This window comes from Giraffa tippelskirchi, chromosome 9, assembly GCF_054371585.1.
Source record: "Giraffa tippelskirchi isolate mGirTip1 chromosome 9, T2T-mGirTip1v1.2.pri, whole genome shotgun sequence".
In the NCBI taxonomy this organism is placed as follows: domain Eukaryota; kingdom Metazoa; phylum Chordata; class Mammalia; order Artiodactyla; family Giraffidae; genus Giraffa; species Giraffa tippelskirchi.
Window position 1 is genome coordinate 94,089,515 of NC_137283.1, and position 25,312 is coordinate 94,114,826.

Consider the following 25,312-nt stretch of genomic DNA (forward strand, 5'->3'; position numbering starts at 1 on the left):
GGCAGATCATGGAGAAACGCAGTAACTGAGAAGATAGAGTCAAGAGACACCACGGGGTGCAGGGGTGGGTGCGGGACAGCAATAAATACAAGGATGAAGAGAAAGGAAAGACAGCAGTGTTCAGGGCTGCAGATAGAAGATAGAGCATTACCCTGAAACCAATGTCAGCGGTTTCCTTTAAGGTCCTAAGAATGTACTCATGGGGTCATGTTTTTGCAGAAATAAGATCTTTTGACCGCAATTTGTTAACACTCTTGTCCCCTTCTACTCTGACCTGTTGTTACTGCAACTATGAGTGAACGTTTTTCAGATCTGCCCAAGGAGAACTGACACGAAAAGTCTGAGTCTGGGGACTACGTCTATGTGATTTGCAGCCACTCATGAGTATAAGTTAACTAATTGCTTGGGCCCCAGGGTAGGAACAACTTCCAGGAACGTCTTACTCCCTTCTGTAATGACTCACTGAAGGTACCAGCACTGCTTCACACACTGTCGTGTCCTACAGAGCTCAGGGCAGGAAATACACAGGCAGTACAGGAGAGGTTTGAAATACAGGGAACCAGACGTTTATCTATGGCAAACTCATCACTGAACACAAAGCATTTAAGCAGGGATCTTATTCGCTACGCCGAGGTCAAAACATAGTTTCTCTCCCATCAGTTTAACAATTAAGACACATCAGATCTTTTCTTCTTTTTTTATAGAACTATGACGAAGAATCTATCAGCATGCCTGTGTCTACAGGACGCAAACTTGTTGGAGTACCGTGAGAAAGTCTGTATGAGGAGAGACATGTTTCATGCATCCCAACTACCAATCCTACAGATATATGACAGATGTATGAAGCACTTAAAACCATGTTATATCTTAAAACTGTGTGATTTCTGTAGTATTTTTCAACTTTTTAAATCTGAAATGGTTTTTAAAAATTTTTCATTGTAGTAAAAGCCACATAATATAAAACAAAGTATTTTCACCACATTTACCTGTACAGTTCAGTGGCACTGAGTACAGTCACATTGTTGGGCAACTGTCACCGCCATCCCTCTCCTGAGGTTCTCACTAACTGAAACTCTGTCCCCACTAAACACTAACTCCCCACTCCCCCCCCCAACACCCTCCTACCCCACGACCCCTGGCACCGACCAATGTACTTTCTGACTCTTATGAATTTGACTGTTTTAGGTACCTCACATAAGTGGAATCAAACAGTATTTGTTGGCACCTGCTGTATACTGGCGGAGAAGGAAATGGCAACCCACTCCAGTGTGCTTGCCTGGAGAATCCCATGCACAGAGGAGCCTGGTGGGCTACAGTCCATTGGGTCCCAAAGAGTTGGACATGACTGAGCGAACACTCACTCACTCACCGTATACTGGAACGCATTTTTTAAGGTTAACTTAATATATGCCCTGGGGCTCCCCAGGTGGCTCAGAGGTAAAGAATCTAACTGCCGATGCAAGAGCCTCAGGAGACATGGGTTTGATCCCTGGGTCGGGAAGATCTCCTGAAGAAGGAAATGGCAACCTACTCCAGTATTCTTGCTGCATAATCCCGTGGACAGAGGAGCCTGGGGGACTACAGCCCATGGAGACCAGAACACCACGGAGCACACATGCATATATATGTCCTTACAAACAAATTATACCTTCTTTTTTTTCCTGGTGCTATACAGTAGGTTCTCCTCAGTTATCTATTTTATACACAGTACTGTATATGTGTTCCGATTCTCCTAACATTTTCTTTTGCATCTAATTTTGTATTCACAACTTACAGTTCTTTATCTTGAAGAGTACACCCATAAGCTTTAGATTCCAAAAACCTGGATCTACCCTTGACAATGATGCTGTGAAATGATGCTGTGAAACTGCTGCACTCGATATGCCAGCAAATTTGGAAAACACAGCAGTGGCCACAGGACTGGAAAAGGTCAGTTTTCGTTCCAGTCCCAAAGAAAGGCAATGCCAAAGAATGCTCAAACTACTGCACAATTGCACTCATCTCACATGCTAGTAAAGTAATGCTCAAAATTCTCCAAGCCAGGCTTCAGCAATACGTGAACCGTGAACTTCCAGATGTTCAAGCTGGTTTTAGAAAAGGCAGAGGAACCAGAGATCAAATTGCCAATATCCGCTGGATCATCGAAAAAGCAAGAGAGTTCCAGAAAAACATCTATTTCTGCTTTATTGACTATGCCAAAGCCTTTGACTGTGTGGATCACAAGAAACTGTGGAAAATTTTGAAAGAGATGGGAATACCAGACCATCTGACCTGTCTCTTGAGAAACCTGTATGCAGGTCAGGAAGCAACAGTTAGAACTGGACATGGAACAACAGACTGGTTCCAAATAGGAAAAGGAGTACGTCAAGGCTGTATATTGTCACCCTGCTTATTTAACTTATATGCAGAGTACATCATGAGAAACGCTGGGCTGGAAGAAACACAAGCTGGAATCAAGATTGCCGGGAGAAATATCAATAACCTCAGATATGCAGATGACACCACCCTTATGGCAGAAAGTGAAGAAGAACTAAAGAGCCTCTTGATGAAGGTGAAAGAGGAGAGTGAAAAAGTTGGCTTAAAGCTCAACATTCAGAAAACTAAGATTATGGCATCTGGTCCCATCACTCCATGGGAAATAGATGGGGAAACAGTGGAAACAGTGTCAGACTTTACTTTTTTGGGCTCCAGAATCACTGCTGATGGTGATTGCAGCCATGAAATTAAAAGACGCTTACTCCTTGGAAGGAAGGTCATGGCCAACCTAGATAGCATATTTAAAAGCAGAGATATTACTTTGCCAACAAAAGTCCATCTAGTCAAGGCTATGGTTTTTCCAGTGGTCATGTATGGATGTGAGAGTTGGACGGTGAAGAAAGCTGAGCGCCGCAGAATTGATGCTTTTGAACTGTGGTGTTGGAGAAGACTCTTGAGAGTCCCTTGGACTGCAAGGAGATCCAATCAATCCATCCTAAAAGAGATCAATCCTGGGTGTTCATTGGAAGGTCTGATGTTGAAGCTGAAACTCCAATACTCTGGCCACCTCATGTGAAGGGTTGACTCATTGGAAAAGACCCTAATGCTGGGTAGGATTGGGGGCGGGAGGAGAAGGGGACAACAGAGGATGAGATGGTTGGATGGCATCATCGACTTTATGGACATGGGTTTGGGTAGACTCCGGTAGTTGGTGATGGACAGAGAGGCCTGGCGTGCTGCAATTCATGGGGTTGCAAAGAGTCGGACACAACTGAGCGACTGAACTGAACTGAACTGACCCTTGACAACACATCTTACTTTCAACAGAGCAGTATCAGTACAATGGTGGGAGCAGAAATCAGATTGCAATGGATTAAAGAAAATTTTAAAATTCTTCATAAAAAAAAATCACAAAAATAACAAAAGGAAAATCATGGATGAACTGGGGAAAGATATTGGCCATACATGTAACCAACAAACGATTGGTACTCTGAATAAAAATAGAATTCCTATGAATCAATCAGGAAGCAACAAGTAACCCAAGAGACAGAGAAAAGTGTGCTAGATGCAAAAAGGCACCTCAAAGAAAACATGAATGAACTATAAAGTTTAAAAAAAAAAGTTCAATGTGATGCACATATTAAACTATGAAGTTTTTTTTTTCATACCCATGAGATCGGTTGAAAACTTAAAGTATGATGCTACAAAGTGCTGTTGAGGTTATGGAGCAACAAGAACCTTCATCAGTTGTGAGAGCAACTAAAACTGGCAGAGTGACCTTGGCAAACAATTTGGCAACAGCAAGCTAAAGATGTCCATTCTTATGAAGCAGCATCAATAGCTTTCCTGGACATAAACTCTGGAGAAATTCCTGTATGGGTGTGTAGTCTGTAATAGAAACAGTAAACCACAATACCAGAAACAGTTCAGATGTTTATCAATAGTAAAGTGTCTGAGTAAACTGCAATTTATTCATACAATGAACTACAAAACAGCAATGTTGCTGCTGCTGCTGCTAAGTCGCTTCAGTAGTGTCCCACTCTGTGCAACCCCATAGATGGCAGCCCACCAGGCTCCCCCGTCCCTGGGACTCTCCAGGCAAGAACATTGGAGTGGGTTGCCATTTCCTTCTCCAATGCATGAAAGTGAAAAGTGAAAGTGAAGTCGCTCAGTCTTGTCCGACTCTTAGCGACCCCATTGACTGCAGCCTACCAGGCTCCTACGTCCATGGGATTTTCCAGGCAAGAGTACTGGAGTGGGTTGTCATTGCCTTCTCCGAAACATCAATGAGAGCAAGCAAATTGTTATCACATACTTCAATATGGATGAACCTCAGGAATTTAACTTTGAATTTAAAAAGCATGGCATAAAAGAATATATAAATGTTTGCATTTACATAAAGGTGAATTAGGCAAAAATAAGCAATACTGTTTAGGTGAATTTTTTCAAATGTTATTTGTGGTGAAATTATTTTGATAAACGATTCAATAAAATCCAAGAATTAATTATCTCTTAAGGAAAGAGTGCAGAATATTTTGGATGGGTCCACAAGGCAATAAAACCACATTAACTTACAGAATTGTGTCAAGAAAATAAACGTACAAATAACAAGTCACAAACATCTTCTTACTCAAGGTTCTAAATACAATCCAGAATTAGCAGTAATCTTGTTTCAATTACTTCTTAATGGAAATGTAAGTTTTCCTTAGGTAATATCTGAGTACTTAACATCACGGTTTTGTATAACGACTTAGCAGCAGCAGCAGCCTGGATTTACAAATGACACTTTATACCCCTAGACCATCATAAATTCTCATACCGTATCGTTGACTATCTCAATGCTACCTCTTTCAGATGGTGAGCTCTAAATCCCTGAGGCTGCCAACAGGCAGCTATAAAATTCAGAGTCAAGTATAGGTATGAATTTTCAAGTATAATTCTTTTTTCTAAAAAGATGAAAGCATAATTAGAAATATAATGCCACACAACTGCCTACCACAGCATCATGAGCACTGATGAAAACACCAGGCAGCAGGATACATTAGCTTCAAAACACATTTAAAAGTAGGTTGTAGAAGTTTTTGGTACCTATTAAAGTCATGCTAGTAACTAAATCTTTCTCCAAATTGGAAGCAGCAATTGTAACTGAGGGAAATTTGGGGCCAGAAGCCTGGGCAATCTTGGTTGGTTATTTCACTTGGTTATTTCACTTACAAGTTTGTGAATTATGGCACTTATGAGACAATTGGAAATTTGAACATGGACTAGATACATGATGATATTAAGAAATCATTGTTCATTGTTTAGGTATAATAATATATTCTGGCTATGTTTAAAAGAAAGTCTTTATAGAGGTACATACTGAGACATCTGAAGATGAAATTATGTCTGGAATTTTGCTTCAAAATAATAAAAGGAGGGGAAGTTTGTGGGAATAGAGATGGAAAAAAATTGGTCATGAGTCACCATTGAATTTGGGTGATGGGCACATGGGGACTACACAACTCTGTCCATATTTACTGTATGAATTTTTCCATAATAAAAAGATGCATATACATACTTATAACACACACATATTCCTCACATAATTGTTTTCTAGGTAACAGTTAAAAATTATCATTTCTTCTAGCCTCACTTTTTCCTCCTCCCCCATCAGGCTCCCCTACCCTTCTCCAACTCTTTACACTCCAAGCAGAGTAATTCATTTTCTAAAATGTAGAACATTGTTGCTTAAGTGACACTCATTGTCTACAGGATAAAGTTTCAAGTCCCCTGCCCTTGATTTCAGACAGAGCTCTTTGTGACTGACTACCCCCTCGCAGATTCATTGTGTCTCCTGCTTTTACTAACGCAGATGAGAAAGAATTAAGAAAGAATTATAAAACAAATATCCAGAGTAGAAGGGAAAAAAAAAAAGTCAAGAGACTGGGGTCCTTCAAGTAAAGTGAAGAAAATGTTTCAAAAGGGAAGGAATGATCGATTATGTCCAATGTTAGAGTGAAAAAACGGCCATTAGATTAAGCAATATCAAGGCCAATGGTGACCTTCACAAGAGCAGTTATAGTGGAGAGGTAGACGCAAAGCTTGACTGAAGTGGGTTCAAGAAAAAATGAAAAGAAGGAAATACGAGATGAGTATAGACAACTTTTGCAACGAATTGACTGTAAGGAGGAAAGGAATACTAGCTGCAAAGGAAAATGCAGCCATTGAGGGCTTTTCTATTTATTTATTTTTTTGCTGTTGTTGCTTTTAAAGAAAAGAACAATAACAGAGTATGCTGATGAGAAAGATCCAATAAAGGGAAAAATCAATGATGTAGGACAGAGTTCAAAGACCTATTTGATACATGGGCCAGATCTGGCCTGCTGACTGGTTTTTTTTCTTTTTTTTTTTTTACTGTTGACTATTTTTATAGCCCATGAGCAAACAGTGATGTCTACATATCTAAATGGTTGAAAAGAAAAATCAAAGAAAAATAATAATTCATGATATAAGAAAATTATGCCAAATTCAAATTTCAGTGTCCACAAATAAAGCTTTATTGGAATCTAGCCATACGGAGAAGGCAATGGCACCCCACTCCAGTACTCTTGCCTGGAAAATCCCATGGACGGAGGAGCCTGGTAGGCTACAGTCCATGGGGTCGCTGAGAGTCAGACACGACTGAGCGACTTCACTTTCACTTTTCCCTTTTATGCACTGGAGAAGGAAATGGCAACCCACTCCAGTATTCTTGCCTGGAGAATCCCAGGGACGGCGGAGCCTGGTGGGCTGCCATCTATGGGGTCGCACAGAGTCGGACACGACTGAAGCGACTTAGCAGCAGCAGCAGCCATACTCAGCATATCCTCACTGTGTTTGACTGCTTTTGCTCAATAATGGCTGAGTTGAGTTGCTGTGGTAAGAGATTATATGTGACATTTTATTGATTCCTACTGTTGCACAGAGCTCTATGAATCACAATGATAGAGTTATAACTTGACAATATTTCAAGTGCCACGTGTATCACTATACTATGCACTTTATTTTCTTATTATCAATGCAAAAGGAGATTAAATGGACTTGGAATGGAAGGCACAGAGTTGATTATTTTGTTACTGAATTAGATGGCAACACATTTTGTTTGTTATGTAGCAACACCATAGCTATGCTAAAAGAATACAATATATGTCAACATTATCCCAGCCTATGCACTCATCACAATTTCTCCAACTCATACGAAAGCATCAGAAAAATCAGAAAATTCTAAACAGAATATCCTATTACAGAAGAATTTCCTCAAAAAATATAAAAATAAAATGAGGCTGCCACCAAAGTTAAGTGGGCAAATGGTATATTTGTTAGACAAGCAAAGAAAGCTGTTTACCAACTGCATATTAAATAAATTACATTATGTGGTAGCTGCCAAAGATATGTTTCTAGAGAAAATAAACTCGTTTAAAACTAAGCCTTTTGGTAAGAACACTACTCACAAGAATTGAAGAAAGATAATGCAATGTCAACAGTCAATTTAAAAACAAATGATTAAAAACAAAACCAAATGATTTCAAGTCATTTTCCTTATCTCCTTACATGTCAATAGGTATACAGACACCACTTTTTGTTTTTCAGAGGAGTCAATGCTCTTTGAAGTGATAGGAAAATTAGCCTTGTATGAACAATCTGCATGAAATAAACCATAGGCAAGGATATTTTTAAAGAAGCTGAGAAAACATAAATTCAGTAACATCTGAAGTAGAATCTGCTAATATGTAATACAATGGATTTGTCCCCCAAAATAAACATAAATAAAAAAGGTTTAGTTTGTCAAAGTTACCAAGCTAGTGAAAATTTAATGGATTTAAAGGCTAGGATTACTCATCGTTTTATTCATTAGCAGGTACTTTGTGAAAAAATTCAAAAACAGGAAATCAGTCCTGAATATTCATTGGGAAGGGCTGACGCTCAAACTGAAGCTCAAATACTTTAGCCACCTGATGCCAACAGCCAACTCATTGGAAAAGACCCTGATGCTGCGAAAGATTGAAGGCAAGAGGAGAAGGGGGAGACAGAGGATGACATGGTTGGATGGCATCACCGACTCAGTGGACGTGAGTTTGAGCAAACTCAGGGAGGCAGTGAAGGACAGGGAAGCCTGGCATGCTGCAGTTCATGAGTTCGAAAAGAGTCAGATATGACTTAGTGACAGAACAACAACAGCATTATGTTATTAAACCAGCAGTGTTAACAGTGGAACTAATTTGCTTTCATGAAGTTAACCATGGTTTAGTTTAGTTTAGTTGCTCAGTCGCGTCCGACTCTCTGCGACCCCATGAACTGCAACACGCCAGGCCTCTCTGTCCATCACCAACTCCCGGAGTCTACCCAAACACATGTTCATCGAGTCGGTGATGCCATCCAACCATCTCATCCTCTGTCGTCCCCTTCTCCTCCCGCCCCCAATCCTACCCAGCATTAGGGTCTTTTCCAATGAGTCAACCCTTCGCATGAGGTGGCCAAAGTATTGGAGTTTCAGCTTCAACATCAGACCTTCCAATGAACACCCAGGATTGATCTCTTTTAGGATGGATTGATTGGATCTCCTTGCAGTCCAAGGGACTCTCAAGAGTCTTCTCCAACACCACAGTTCAAAAGCATCAATTCTGCGGCGCTCAGCTTTCTTCACCGTCCAACTCTCACATCCATACATGACCACTGGAAAAACCATAGCCTTGACTAGATGGACTTTTGTTGGCAAAGTAATGTCTCTGCTTTTAAACATGCTATCTAGGTTGGCCATAACCTTCCTTCCAAGGAGTAAGCGTCTTTTAATTTCATGGCTGCAATCACCATCAGCAGTGATTCTGGAGCCCAAAAAAGTAAAGTCTGACACTGTTTCCACTGTTTCCCCATCTATTTCCCATGGAGTGATGGGACCAGATGCCATGATCTTAGTTTTCTGAACGGTGAGCTTTAAGCCAACTTTTTCACTCTCCTCCTTCACCTTCATCAAGAGGCTCTTTAGTTCTTCTTCACTTTCTGCCATAAGGGTGGTGTCATCCGCTTATCTGAGGTTATTGATATTTCTCCCGGCAATCTTGATTCCAGCTTGTGTTTCTTCCAGCCCAGCGTTTCTCATGATGTACTCTGCATATAAGTTAAATAAGTAGGGTGACAATATACAGCCTTGACGTACTCCTTTTCCTATTTGGAACCAGTCTGTTGTTCCATGTCCAGTTCTAACTGTTGCTTCCTGACCTGCATACAGGTTTCTCAAGAGACAGGTCAGATGGTCTGGTATTCCCATCTCTTTCAGAATTTTCCACAGTTTATTGTGATCCACACAGTCAAAGGCTTTGGCATAGTCAATAAAGCAGAAATAGATGTTTTTCTGGAACTCTCTTTCTTTTTCAATGATCCAGCGGATATTGGCAATTTGATCTCTGGTTCCTCTGCCTTTTCTAAAACCAGCTTGAACATCTGGAAGTTCACGGTTCACGTATTGCTGAAGCCTGGCTTGGAGAATTTTGAGCATTACTTTACTAGCATGTGAGATGAGTGCAATTGTGCGGTAGTTTGAGCATTCTTTGGCATTGCCTTTCTTTGGGATTGGAACGAAAACTGACCTTTTCCAGTCCTGTGGCCACTGCTGAGTTTTCCAAATTTGCTGGCATATTGAGTGCAGCACTTTCACAGCATCACCTTTGAGGATTTGAAATAGCTCAACTGGAATTCCATCACCTCCACTAGCTTTGTTCGTAGTGATGCTTTCTAAGGTCCACTTGACTTCACATTCCAAGATGTCCGGCTCTAGGTGAGTGATCACACCATCGTGATTATCTGGGTCGTGAAGATCTTTTTTGTCAGATAAAGAAGCTGAATATCCTGACTTACCACACAGTAATGTGAGGGACTAACAGTGGTAAAATTTAATTGTAATTTTTTCAGCTCTGATTAGGCTGAAATTTTTTTTTTTTTTTTGAATGACAAGAACCACCTTCAACCACCATCGGAAATTAAATGTTGCTGAAAACCTGATGTTTACTAAGGGCTTCCCTGGTGGCTCAGAGGTAAAGAATCCGCCTGCAATGCAGGAGACCCAGTTTCGATCCCTGGGTGGGGAAGATCCCCTGGAGGAGGAAATGTCAACCCACTCCAGTATGCTTGCCTGGAAAATCCCATGGACAGAGGAGGCTGGTGGGCTACAGTATATGGGGTCGCAAAGAATTGGACACAACTTAGCGTTTACTAATGAATTCAACTTAAAATCACACTAACCACAGTACCTGTATTCAAGAGTTACTCTACAGTAAAATCATTTTGACAGTCACTAATGGAATAACAAGTCATGTCAAGTTGCTCTATAAACTTCTCATATTGCTAAAAATTAAAACTAAAAGCAAAATGTCCATTTCCACACAATTCTTCAGCTTATATTCTTTCTAAGCTCAAACTACAATTCTATCAGTATTTTTGGACCCTGATTGCAATGTAATAGAAATTTTGTATTTCAAAATTCATCCATAAGTGACAAAAGACCACATATTACAGAATTCCATTTACATGAAATGTCCAGAATAAGCAAATCTACACAGAGAGAAAGTTTTTTATCAATGGTTTCTCAAGACTGGGAGGGATTTGGAGGGGGCAAGGAGTGACTGCTAATGGGTATGGGATTTCTTTAACAGATAACCAAAATGTTCTAAAATTAGACTGGTAATGGTTTTACCACCCTGTGAATATATTAAATAACATTTCATTATATACTTTAAATAGGTGAACTGTATGATATGTGAAGCATATTTTAATAAAAATGTTGTTAAAAATCCATTTAACTGTGCATTGAGGAGCTTTCACCTAACCTTCAACTGGAAGCAATCAATTCGCAATGTAATGACAAGAGTCTTCTGGGAACAAGTAGTGTCAAATTTTCAGGTGGTGCTAGTGGTAAAGAACCCACCGGTGAACGCAGGAGATGTTGATTTGATCCCTGGTTTGGGAAGATCCCCTGGAAAAGGAAATGGTAACCCATTTCAGTGTTCTTGCCTGGAGAATCCCATGGACACAGGGGCCTAGCAGACCCCAGTCCATGGCGTCACAAAGAGTCAGACACAACTGAAGTGAACTAGCACAGTACATAATACAACGTCCCATTACCCCATACACTAACCAGCAGTTGGTTGACATCAGACTTTTTGATCTTGCCACTTTTAAGACCCAAATGTTATCTTGTTTTGTTGTTGCTAATTTGTGCTTTCCCCATTAGTATGAATCATAGTGTATCCTAACAATGAAAATGAACTTTTTTGTATACATTTATTGGCCACTTATGTCATTAAATTTTATATTTTTCCAATGAGTAATTAGTCTTTTTAATTGATTTGTAAGAGTTTTTCTGCATAATGGATATATAATGGATAATAATTCTTGAGTTGTATAGTTTAGAAAATGATTTTCCCAGGGTGTGAATTAACCTTTACCCTAATTTATAGTAACATTTTTCTCCCTCAGAGATTCTTCATATAGATGGAATCAAACAGTAATTTTCATTTAGAGTTGTGTTTTTCAGATGCTGCCTGAAAAATCTTTTCCTATAAGGTTATAGAGACATCTGTAAATCTATTCTACTAAAACAGACTTTAAATTTTATTTACACATATAGAGCTTTGACATATCAGACTTCATTTCTTCATGTGTTGAGATAAAGAATCTTACTTAATTTTTAAGTGGAAAGCCAACCATCCTTGCACACTTACTGAAATAACTATTCTGTCCTCATTGACTCATAGGGCAATCTCATTATGTCCCAAGCCTCCATATACAACTGGGTTTCATTCTAAGCTCTTTTTTCTGTTTCATGGATTTGACTTTATCTATAAAAACACCCCACTATCTTAATCAACTTTTCTTTAAAATACACCTTGTTATTTACTGGGGCAAATGTGCCCTTCCTACTTCTTCAGAGTTTTCTTTGTTCATCTTGGACATTTATTCTTCTACACATACTAAATAAATTTCTTGATATGCATTAAATTTATTGACTAATTCAGGAAAACTGACATCTTTATGATATACTATCTTCCCATTCAGTGGAACATATCTCTGTCTTAATTCACTTGTTCTTTTATTTCCCTCAAGGATTAATAATTTTCTCTGTCAAGATCATGCATGTCTTCAGATTTACTACTAGGTATCTATCTGAAGGTAATTTCTTTTTCTCACTGGTTCTGGCTGGTAAATAGTACACCAAGATTTCCATGGTCTACTCCTATATCCAGTAAAAATAATACTCTCGTTGGTTCTAACATTTTATCTCCAGATTCTCCTGGACATTTTATGTAGGTAATCTTATTGTCCAAAAATAATGATCATTTTTAGACAATAACATTTTTTTTTTCAGATTATATATTTGTCTGTTTCATATTACACCTGCTAGGACCTACACAATAAAGCTCAACAGTAACAGTGACAGCAAAAATCAGTGCATTTTTCTAATTTTGTGAAAATGCTTCTAAGGTCTCACTGCTAAGTTGATATTTACTGTAAGTTTTTGCTGCATCCTTATAAGCCTAAGGAATTTCTTCCTTTTCATTTTAATGAATGGCACTTATAACCCTTCTGAAGATAATCCATGACTATTAAGTCTACCAACTTAGGACACCCTATTTGGAAACCAGGGATGCTGAAGTGATGATGAACAGACCTTATAGAGAAAGCTCGTCTTTTCCTTTAAAACAAAGTCTTTCTAAAGTAGTCCTTCCACTCTGACAGTTATATATGTTTCTTCCCTTTCCTCACCAGACAATAAACCTGCAAGCCAAGGCAGGATGAATGACTTCCCTTCACAGTTCTTAAATCTTATTCAAAGAAAACATTTGAGTACTACAAACCCATTTTCATTCTGCTCATCAGAAACTAAGTAAATAACTTTGACATACTATAATGTCATCAACTTTTGACATTTTTTCTTTACAACTTTATCAACGGTCTACACAAATGACTGGGTAAATATGTGTTTACATATCATAGAGAAATTTTTAAAGCCTTCAGAGAGTAGGTAAGTAGGTAAAATAATTTTTAATTTGTTTTCAATCTACCATAACATCTTATGTAAATATTAATAATTATTAATGTCTACAAGATGGCAATGGTTACAAACTATTACATGAAATATATAATGACACACTGTGTAATCAATATATACAAAATGCAATGCAGGAATTTTTTGTGCGTGTGGTTGGGGATAGGGTTTTGACTATGGAATTTTTGAGGTATCAACCACATTTTTGCTATAGAAGTATCTATAAAGTGAGATAAATACTAAAGTTTATCATGTATCACTTTAGGAACTAGTTTTCATTTTTCAATAAAATAGGTACTTCTAAGGAAAAATGTTAAAGTGCTGAGATCCAAAATTAAAACTCATTCATATTTATAAAGGAAAAACAATGAATCCACCTTGAAATGAACTGTTCCAGACAAGATTAATATAGAGAAAAAAAGAGCTAAATTCCTCACAACAAATAGAAATGGGGTAATGGATGTTCTAAACATAAAATATAAAGTCCAATATTTCTAACTACTTAAATTTTTCTCAAATTGTTTTATAAACATTAAAGTACTCCAAGATGCTACCTGGTATCTGTGATTGTTCACACTATCTAGTTGAAAATATTTTAAATCGAGTAAACTTTCACCCAGTGGTAATTGTTATACAGCAAGATAACTAAAAAATCTGTCATGATACCAATGCATAAAGTTAATATTCCTCTAAAATTTATACAACCCACGCATGGGACAAATCTATTTTAAAGATAAATACTTGAGGCTTTCTCAAAAATAATTTAAAAACCACATCAATATTTTATTGCCTCCAACTGAAACAGCACTGGTTCCATGATGAATAATAGAATGTAATGAGAAGAAACACTTTAGAACTCTGAAATAAACAAATGAAGGTTCATACAAAAGGGAGGGGAAACTCAGTTACTCAGCATAAAATCAGCAAAGTAAATCTCTGTTTAAGTAATTACTTTATCAGTGTGCCCTTATTAAAAACAAAGAAAAGAACCACCACAATCAAAATAAAACAGCCACTGTGACGTCCTGACCCCAGGGCCTTTGCCATTAAAGGCAGAGGAAATGGAACTGACACCTGAAGGGAACTCGGTTACGAAAACAAGAATGAGAAGTAAGAGATGAAGGTGTGTAATTAGACAGGAATTCACTGAAGCATAGGACAGTCATTCAAAACAACTCAAAACCGTAAGGACAAGAACTAAGCAGAATTACAAAATAATTCTAACCTCCTCTCAGCACTGAAGGTGGACCTGTGAGACCTTTGCCATCTGTGAGAAGGAGAGGGTGGGAGTTCCTGTGTGTTTTAAAAAGTGATGTAAGCAAACGGTTGAGTATAAAGTGAGGAAAGACTAAGAGCAGCAAATTGCAAAAGACTAGGTAGCAGAGGAAAGCTCCAATTCCTTGATAAACTGATTCTGACAATCAGTAAAATAACAACTATGGACAGGTTTCCATATTTTTCAGTCAGTGATTTTCTCCATGGTGTCTCTGGACCAAATAATTAAAAACAAACAAAAACCCATTGCAGACAGGCAAGATGTGAGAGGGGACCAAGTTGAACAGCCGTTAATCACATGCGGCTTGAAAAGATAAAGATGGCAGCTGCAGTTATACTGGGTTGGCCAAAAAGTTCATTGGAGTTTTCCTATAAGATCTTAGGGGAAAACCACCCAAACGAACTTTTTGGCCAACCCAATACAACATGGACCTCTGAACATTAAAGGCTACAAAGACTGGCAGGACATCCTGCCGAACCAAAGGCGAAGAACTCCTTACACCTCTGAAAACCAAAAGCTGGGTAAGTGATGGGACAAGAGACGGAACCATTTCCACAGTAACCCAGACCACCCTCATCTCTGCCCTGGACTGCTGCAGCGGCCTCCTAACCCATTTCCCTGGTTCTCTTCCGCCACACCCCACCCTCAAACACAGTTTATTCTCCACAGGGAAGCCAGGCTCTTTTCGAAGCACTAACTAGAACTTGACAGCTCCACTCAACTTTCCGATGAGTTCGTATCACAGAACAAAGTACCAGTTCCACAGAGGGGCCTCAGAGCTCTCTGCGACCTCATCTCACTCTGTAAGCCATGACCCGGCTCCCTCTGCCCCTGTCCTTGAGACACAGTGCACCAGGGGTCTGGCTGTCCACATGCTCTGCCCAGTACTGAGACCTCCGTTCCACGGACTCCTGCTCACCATACAGCTCTCACCTCTCCACTCCTACCTGCCATACTGCCCTTCTAAGCCCCTCTCTCTAGCCATGGTCACTTTTACCCTCCCTCTTTATTTTGGGACTTCCCTGGTGGCTCAGCCGGTAAAAGCCTCTGTCTGCAATGCGGGAGACCTAGGTTTGATCGCTGGGTCAGGAAGATCCCCTAGAGAAGGAAATGGCAACCCACTCCAGTACTCTTGCCTGGAGAATTCCATGGACAGAGGAGCCTGGTGGTCTACAGTCCATGGGGTCACAGAGTCAGACACAACCAAGCGACTGAGCCTGTACACATTCACCTGTGGGCTTGCACTCCATCTCACTTGAAGATACATCCCACCTCAAACTCCCTTCTCCTACGTTTCCTGTGTATCAACAAGTACTTTGTATAAACTAGCTGAGCTTTAACTTTTTCTACTCCCATAAACACAGCTTCTTCCTAGAACCACTTAAGTCAACAACCAGCATGACACAATGTAGTTATAAACTTTTCCTAATCTTTTGCTTGGACACCTTACTTTTCACTTTCTGAATTTCTACACTTGGTAAGAGGATGGATCATAGACTACATCTTCTCTTCTCAAGTGATCAGCATGCTGCTAAACAAATATTCTGCGCTCAGAGACTGTTTCTAATAAGAAAGCTGTAGCTTCCCCTCACTTTTGATTGCCTTAAATCAGCTGAGTTATTAGAGAACTGACCTTCTGCAGTTTGACTACAGTAAAAGAAAGGAAAGTCTTATGCAGTGGAAAAGATTTCTCTGTGTAAAACTCTCTGCAACTCACTAAATATCTAGCAGTATATGTGTTTCCATTTGTTTTTCCAGAAGTGGTGATGAGATTAATAGTAATTCTTCCATCGTGTCTTCTGATCAGAAGCAGATACTTTATGACATGACCACGTGGGTTAAGAGTAATTATGGCCCCCGATCAGTGTGTCATTAGCCAGCCTGTGATAGGACTGCCTGCTTGACCTTTCTTTATTAGCACCCTGAGCAAATCAACAGTGTTTTGGCCAACCCATCTAGATTGTAAAAATAATTCAAAAGTTCCAGTGATTTTTTTCACATCTGAGTCTCAATTAATTAATGATGCAAAATGTTTTATCATCACTAATAGAATCATTAGTAATTGTGAAAGCAATGAGTTAGAAACAGCATTCTTAATTTTAGAAATCTTTGACATTCAGTGACACTGGGTCTCTAAGGTCCATGTTCAGTTTATTTTGATACATGTTTTAATGATGGTGTTAACTGGAAAAGCACCACACAGAGACGCAGAGAGGCAAAAAAAATACCTTGCTGCCTGTGCTTACTAAATCATTACACTTCTTTTTATGTTTCATCTACCAAGCATTCAAAGATTGCTAATGAAAGTCAGCTAGTAAGGTATATCTTTCCTAACTTTAGCATCAATCAACTATTCTTAGAGCTAATCATAAAGTGCTATTTTTTAAACAAATGGGTCAAAACTCTCTGAAAGCAGTTCATTTGGATGATTTTTAAGCAAGATTGAAAATTCTGTTTCCAAATTTTCTAAGTCTGTAGTGATTTTTAAAGAGAAGAACATATCTGGACAAACAGTATTTTTCAGAAAAAAAAAAAGAAGCCAACTCAAACTCTTGGGAAAAGATTTACTATTGTTTCAAATGTTTTCTTTTCAAGCATTCCTCTAAACTCTCCCTTTATCTTAAGAGTGAAGCCCTCAGTGACTCACACTGTGACATATTAAAAACTAACAGCAGGAAAAAGGTAAACCCAAGGGACTTAGGTTGACTCCAACTAAATCCGAAATACACAAATTCACCTGAAAATGACTAAACTTAGATTTTTATAAATCAAAATGAGCAAACAATCTTCTTGTAACACACAAACTTGAGACCTACACACACACACACACACACACACACAGTCTTAGCATAAAACACCAGAACATTGGACACAGAATATTTCTTTTATTTTCAGGAGCCCATTATTTTCTAAGTGTTTCTTTCACAAACAATCTTGAGGAAAAATGGTAACATAAGGGGGAAAAAAAAACCCTGAAGTTAATGGTAAGAGTTGTTAAAAGCAGGATTAAATTAGAACCCTTGGAATTGCACCAATCACTTCCCACCATGGATATCACAAGCAGAAGGAAAAAAAAAAAGCACCACTCTCTGTAGAACTAATGAAGGAAATTCACTTTCCCCACCAAGGTCACATGTTCATACAAACACGGTGTACTAACATCAAGCCATAGCAAAGTCATTTCTGATTTGATTCAATGGCTCTACTTAGACATAAACTAGTAATAAACTAAACTCTAAACATTAGGGAAAATGGCATTGTCAAAGGCAACAAAACGCTAGGGAAACACTATAACCAAGTGTTTTATTTTACCTGCTGTTTAAAATTAAGCTGGTTAAGTAACCAGAGGGAAAAGCCCTGGTGATTTAACTGGCCACTTACGTCTCAGAGCTTCAGGAACGCGCTGAGTATGGCCAATAATCGAGTGAGGAAATAAGGCAAGAATCAACACCACAAAAGGGGAAGTAATTTGCTAGGTAGCCTATAATTAGCCTCTGAAACTTACAGTAGAGAATACCATTGAGGCAAACAGCTTTGGAAGATTTAAAAAGGGATTAGTCATTCACATGAATGAGTAAGTGCAGAATTCAGTCACCTGAGCTGGGGAAAATGAAAAAAGGCACCTCATGAAAGCAATATACCTCCTCCTTTTCAGGGGGAGAGATCCTCAACCAGGAGATTTCTGAGCACAAACATAACTTGCTTCTGCAAATGTAAGGGCTACTATGTGAGAGGACACTAGCCGAATGATAAAATCAGCCAAACTAGAATATCAGAAACAATAAAAATCCAACAGTGAGCCAATCTGACAAACATTAACTGGAGTAGTTAATTCTCAGGTGTCATTAAATATAATAATTTCTGTACAGACTATCCCTGTACCACAAAAACTATCCATTACATTAATTCTTTGTATTCAGCAAGGTATTCAATCTTTTCAAATAATATTTTAATCACTAGAGAAGTTAAAATTTTGATACGATAGAAGTTACATTACGCAGAATAAGTGGTGTTAATAATCAGTTATTAATAATGAACATAATATTAAGTTAATAATAATTAACATAAGTGGTGTTAATAATCAGATATAATCAGAAGTTGACCCTGATCTCAAGATATTCAGTTACAATGAAATTATCTAAAATACTTAAGCTTAAAAGGGAACAACTTTTGGACTTCCCTGGTGGACAGTGGATAGGAATTTGCCTGCCAATGCAGGGGACATGGGTTTGATCGGGTCCTGAGGGATTCCACATGCCATGGAGCAGCTAAGCCCATGTGCCACAACTACCAAAGCCCGCGTGCCCTAGAGCCTGTGCTCCGCAACAAGAGAAGCCACCACGATGAGAAGACTGAGCACCACAACTAGAGAGTAGCCCCCACTCTCTGCAACTCGGGAAAGCCAAGCGCACAGTAGCTAAGATTCAGCATAGCCAAATAAATAAATAATTAAAAATAAATATTAATAAAAGGGAACAACTTTCATATAAGCTTTGCTTAAAGCTTTATTATTAAATTATTCAAAGATAAAGCACAAAACTCCCACAATACCAAAGTACATTAATTAATATAATGATATGAATGTGTTAGTCGCTCAGGCGTGTCCGACTGTTTCAACCCCATGGACTGTAGCCCTGCCAGGCTTCTCTGTCCATGGGATTCTCCAGGCAAGAATACTGGAGTGGGTTGCCATGCCCTTCTCCCAATGATATGAATAGGAAATATGTAATTAAATAACTGATAAGACATGAAACTTTAAATAAAAACAAGTTAAAATTCAGGCTCAAAAGCTTTACTACCTAAATTCCCAACATTCCTGATTTTTGTCTGAAGTAGTGTGGTGGTTTAAAAATATGGCCCCAAATTCTTTTACATATTCACAAAAAATGAAGGGGTGGGTCTAACTGTCTTTCTGCTGAAAGTGAAAAAGTGAAAGTGCTAGTCACTCAGTCACGTCCAACTCTTTGTGACCCCACAGACTGTAGCCCGCCAGGCTCCTCTATCCATGGGATTCTCCAGGCAACCCCTACTGGAGTGGGTTGCCATTTCCTCCTCCAGGGGATCCTCCCCACCCAGGGATAGAACCTGAGTCTCCTGCATTGCAGGCAGATTCTTTACCGCCTGAGCCAGCAGGGCAGCCGAAGTGATGCTGAATGACTTCCCAAGTTAGGACAGCCTCCACCTGGCTTCCTTGAGACTCTAGCCCTGGGGAAGCCAGCCTCCATGTAAGAAGCCCACTGCCCTGAGACTACGGTCCTGTCAAGGCCACATGCTGGCACTGCTGTGAACAGCCACAGCCAAGCATCCTGTCACCAGCCAGCATCGGCTGCCAGCCAAACAAGTGAGCTGACATCTGACCACCACCGCAGGAGAAGCCCCAAGTGTGAACTACCAGCTGAGGCCTTCCCAAATTCCTGACCTACATGCCATGATCAAAATAAAACGGCTGTTCCTAAGTCCCCAGGTTCTGGAGGAATCTGTTAAGCAGAAGACACAGAAACCAGAATAGGTTTCATAATTAAAGAAGCATCTCAGTGATCAACTGGTTGCCAAGATAAAGAATCAGGACACACCAATCCATTGCATTAAAAATGTAAATTTATTCTGGAATAAAATATCAAAAATTCAGGTTCAATATCTACCTTAATTTTTCTACCAACCTGAACATACTATAATTTACTCTCAGTCATTCATTCAATCTTTTAACAAACATTTGTTTGAGCACCTATTCTACACTGGGCTCTGTGCTAACTGCTAGTTATAAAAGCAGCTCAAATACAATGGGGAGGGAGAGAGAATTAATCAAATATCAAATCATCTCACAAACATATAATTACAAAACGGGATTAAAAAAATGACAGCAGGGTAAAAAGGACTCTAAAAGCATAAACGATGAGATGGATTCAGTCTGGAGACCAAGGAAGGCTGAGATTTGAAGGATGAGGAGAAATTAACCAAGGGAAGGATCCATGCCTAGGAAGTGCTGGAGCTGGAGGAATGGAGAAGAGACTAAAGAGAGCAGCAGGACCAAAGCCCAGCAGCAGTGTTACAAACCAGAATCTTTTCATTACAGCAACGGGAAAGGGTTTGTAGGATTTTAAGCAAGATAATGAAATGTTGAGATTTTCCTGCTAAAAACCATTGTGGCTATCTATCCTAATACTTTGCATGTTGACAACTAGCCTCTGATGTATTAGTTATTTATAATCTAACTACATAAATCCACTACACAAATACTCATTTCACATGGACAGTATGCCAAGAGCTAAGAAATCAATCAGAAAAAAAAAAAATGAGTAAGGTCTCTACATGCATCAAGCTTTATAGTCTAATGGGAGCATGGAGCAGGAAACAGGCAATTTAAATACAGTGAAATGTGAAGAATCTTACAGTGAGTCAAAGGGTTGTCAAAGACCATAGGAAGGATGCTTAATCCAGATAAGAGGGGGTCAAGAAGAATTCTCAAAGGAAGCAATGTCTAAGTTGAGACTAGAATGAATCAGTGTCAAAGAGGCAGAGGTGGGGAGTAAGGGAAAAAAGTAGATCCCCTAACACAGAATCACATGTCACTAAACTAAAGGTTCATAATTAAGAGAGTCATAGAGTACTCAATGAACAAAAAGAAGTTTAATACGGCTATAGGGATAGATGGGGGTGGGGTTCGGGGGGGTTGATGAGAAACAAGGGTAGTAGGTAGGAGTTAGATCACTCAGGCACATGTAAACCATGTTCAGAGTCTATTTTAAAGGCAAGAGGCAAAAATAAATAAATAAATAAAGGCAAGAGGCAGACTGAAAGGCAAAGAAGGGGAAATGCCAAGACCAGTCTTGTATCTTACAAGACAACTTTGGTGGCAGTGTGAAGAATAGATTGGAAATCGCCAAGATTGGAACACTTGGACAAAGGAGGAAGCTGTGGTTGGAATCCAGGAGAGAAATGGCGGAAGTATGAGCAAGGGAAATGCCAGTGGAAATGGAGAAAAGTAGAGAAGACTATAGAAATAATTTTAGGAGGCAGGACTGAAAGTGACTGGTGATTAATGAGATGTGGGAGGTAAGGGAGGGAAAGAACTTGAAGATGATGCCCAAGCTTCCGGCCTGGGTATAACTGATGGAAACTTGGAACCCCAAAGGAAGAGCAAAGCTTTAGGGATGGGGGAAGGAAGAAGAAGAAAGGGAGGTTAGTTCCGAGAGGTTTAAGGTGGCTGTGGATGGAACATACAGGTGGAAATGTCAAGGACAGAGCCAGCAATATGGTACTATAGGTGAGAAAAAGTCATCTGGTCTAGAAACAAAGATTCGGAAGTCAAGGGCATATAGGTGTTACTTGAAACCATGGCAGTGAAATACATGGTTCCACTACTAATACACAACGTGAGGAGTTGTTCAGTTGCTAAATTGTGTTGACTCTTTGCTATCCCAAGCACTACAGCAAGCTAGGCTCCTCTGTTCTCCCCTATCTCCCGGAGTTTGCAAAAATTTGTGTCCATTGAGTTGGTGATGCTATCTAATCATCTCGTCCTCTGCTGCGCCCTTTTCTTTTTGACTTCAATGTGAGGAGAGAGAGGGTTTAACATATGACCATGCAGATACCAACATTAAGAGATGGTAACGTAAGAAAAAGTTCAAATGGAAACAAATGGCATGGTCAAGAGTTAGGAAGAAAACAGGAGAGTGTGCTGCCATTACAACTTAATAGTAAGTTAAATCATAGCTCTTCTCAACTCAATTCCTCTTGATTTTCTTACATGAAGATGAAGCTGACTCTGGTAGAAATCTTTCTCTGGATCTAAATTTGGGCAAGAGACTTCCAATTCCTCAAAACATGTAATTAAGTTTCTTCTGGGACTGGAAGCCTTGTGACTCTGTACAATACAGATACAAACTTTAAAGAAAAATCAACATATTTAACTTATAAATAAGATAATAAATGCAAAGACTATTAAAAGACTTGGGGTTTTAGAACCAAATGGAACTGAAATCCCACCGTTGCCATTTCCTAGCTATGTGATTTAGGACAAGTTCTTTAACCTTGTTAACCTTGAGTTTCCTCATGTAACATTCTACTACCTTTAGTACAGAAATTGAGCTGTTCCTGTTTTCTTGAACCCATTATAATCAGAAAGTCAATTCCACCAGTGCCAATGAAAACAGCACTATTCACACTTACAAATAATCTCTTTGTTGGGAAATCCAATAGTCAAGTTTAATCCTTATCCTGCTGAAACTATCAGAAATATTAGACAAAAATGATTTTTCCTTCCTTTATAAAACATCATCTTTGTTTGGCTTCTGGTTAACCACTCTACCTTGGTCCTTCCTGCCCTCTCCCTTTCAGACTCCTTTCTGGTTCCTTCATGCGTCCCAGGCTCTCTATCTGTAAGCACTGGTATGCCCAGACACAGTTCTCAATCTTCCTCTGGTCTCATGGCTTTAAACATCTTCTATACATCAAAAGCATTCAAATTTACATCTCCTATTAAGGTCTCTTTGCTGAATGCCACATGCCAACTGCCATCCTTTTATGAACGTCTAAACAAGCTTTTCGAACAATGCATGAACTCCTGATTCTCCTTAAAATAAGTCCTCCTACAGTATTCCTCACCTTATTAAATGGCAAACCCATTCTTCTAATTGCTTAGGTTCAAAACCTGAGTCATTCTGGACTCATTTCCTCTTATCCCACACCTAGTCATCAGCACATTCTGTAAGCCCTATTGTCACAATACATTCAAAATTCCACCAGTTCAAACTGTATCTACCTCTATCACCCTAGTCTGAGCTGTCACATCTCCTCTCTGGCTTATTGCCAAATTCTTCTAACTGATCACTTCCATTCTATTTTTTTTTCCCAAGTTTTTTTTTTTTTTTTTTTAATGGCTTTTATTTGGCTAGGTAGCATGTGGAATCTTTGTTCCCTGACCAGGAATCAAACCTGTGCCCCCTGCGTTGGAAGCACAGAGTCTTAACCAATGGACAGCCAGGAAGTCCCTTTACTTCCACTCTTGACTCCCTTGATACATTCTCCACAGAGAGCCAGAGTCTTCTCTCTTAAAGTCACATCTAATTAACCCAAAACCATCTTACCGCTTTCCAGCTCATTCAGAGGAAATGCAAGTTGTCTATGGCCTTCAAGCCCTTTCCTTCAGCTTTTCCCACTTCTCTTTCTGGTTTCTTCTTAGCACTTGCCACCTCATTCCATATGCTTCACCCATATGAATCTCTCTTGTCGTTCCTGGAATCCCCCACCAAGCAGCTCCTGTCTCTGGAGCTTTATACCGTTTCCTCAGATATCCTCTTGGTTTGCTCTCTCACGGCCATCATGAAGATCTCTGCTCAAAAGTCACCATGTAAAACAAACCCTCCCTGACAATTCCTAAAAACACTATAAACACATAAAGAAAAACCTCCTTCCCGATATTTATCACCCTTCCCTTGTTTTTCTTTCTTTATAGTATACTAAATAATATCTAGTATACTAAATAATTTACTTATTTTATTATCAATCTCCCCCCAGCCTAATAAATAAACTCCATAGAGTAAGGGGTTTTATCCGTTTCAGTTCTCTGTATTTCCAAAACCAACAACAGTGCCTGGTATGTAATAAGTATTTAATATGCAAGGGAATTAAAATTAAATAATAAAATACACTAAATGGAAATATAATAACATATTAACAGAAACTGAAGCACAATAAATGTAAAAACTGCTTGAAATATAGGTGTTCAATTAATGGTTGTTGTTATTTATGGAAACTTCAAAGCTCAAGTGTAATTGCCCAAAACTGATGGGGCAAAGAGTAGTGATCACTTTGAAAAAGAATTTTATTCTAGGAATTAAGTGTCCTGAAGACACTGAATTTTTGTTTTAAGACAGAACTTGATTTGGGAAGGTTCAATGAGTTTATCACATAAAACTCTGCTGACAAAGTGAAGGTGAACAAAAAAACAATTCTTTGGAAGTGTCATAACTTTAAAGATTGGCCATATTTTTATGAATGATCCCAACACAGTTAGCAAAACATTTTCTTTTGAATATTTTTTTTGCAAAAGCACAAAAGTAATAAAAATTTTGAAAGAAGCAAAGCATTAACTAATATTCTATTTACAACAATTACAAAGAGCTCTAAGAAATATGTTAATTAAGAAAATTTAATTATAATAGTAATTTATTACAGTAACATTTATTACTTTGAAATAAACATAAAAGGAAGAATAGTAATATGTTTACTAAAAGGTTAGCTGGTGTTCCAGAACTGGCTTAATAAAATCCTCCCAGAAAGGAAAGAGAAGAGGAGACCCACACTTGTCTGAGAACTTAAAGGAAAGCTTATTTATGCCACCAGATAAAGCTTGGAGGAAGCACTGCCAACAAGGCTCTAAGCCAGCTTGTTGGGGGCATTTAGTACATTTAAAAAGTCTCTCAAGGTCCCTGACATACAGGTAAATGTTTGTTATATGTGTAAATGGTACATTAACAAATGAAAATGTTAATTGTAAGTAATTATGACTCAGTGTCTGCCCACATCCTCATCCCCACTTAAGGAAAAGCTGGGAGCTCAAGTCTAAAGTTCTTTTTCTGTCTCTCACATGAGGAGTAAGGAACAGCCTTCAACTACAAAAAGCTGAGCTCTACTCTAGGAGAAAAAAAAACCACCACTCTAAAGGTGACACCTGAGGCAAGTAGTGCTAGTCAAGTTATCTGAGGCCCGTAGGCAGTGGAGCCCAAGGCAGGGTTTCTCCCCGGAGCGCTGTCATCTCTAGACGCTGGAAGACCTGGCAAGGAAGACACCCAGGCACCCTCTGCACCGGCTCCTGAGGGCCCAGGGAACAGCCCCCGACAGGGGACTGACTCCTCGGCAGTACTCAAGTGCTATTTAAAATCAAATTTTGAAAAGTAAGAGGAAAAAGAAAGAAGTTATTAAAGGGAAATGAAGAAATTATTAAAAGAGATAGCATTAAAAAGTCAGAAGAGGAAAAGAACCGCATCAGTCAGGAAGGT

The 25,312-nt window shown here is 39.1% G+C and overlaps 1 protein-coding gene and 1 long non-coding RNA gene across 3 annotated transcripts in view; one reads left to right on the top strand and one right to left on the bottom strand.

Annotated features, from left to right (window-relative positions):
- The window catches only part of RNF217 (ring finger protein 217), a 125,643-nt gene that overhangs the window by 94,826 nt on the left and 5,505 nt on the right, over nt 1-25,312 (bottom strand). The window lies entirely within an intron of this gene.
- LOC145520211 (uncharacterized) lies at nt 1,415-12,175 on the top strand. Its single transcript, XR_014064315.1, has 2 exons — nt 1,415-1,908; nt 9,652-12,175. It is a non-coding gene; the product is annotated as an uncharacterized LOC145520211 (long non-coding RNA).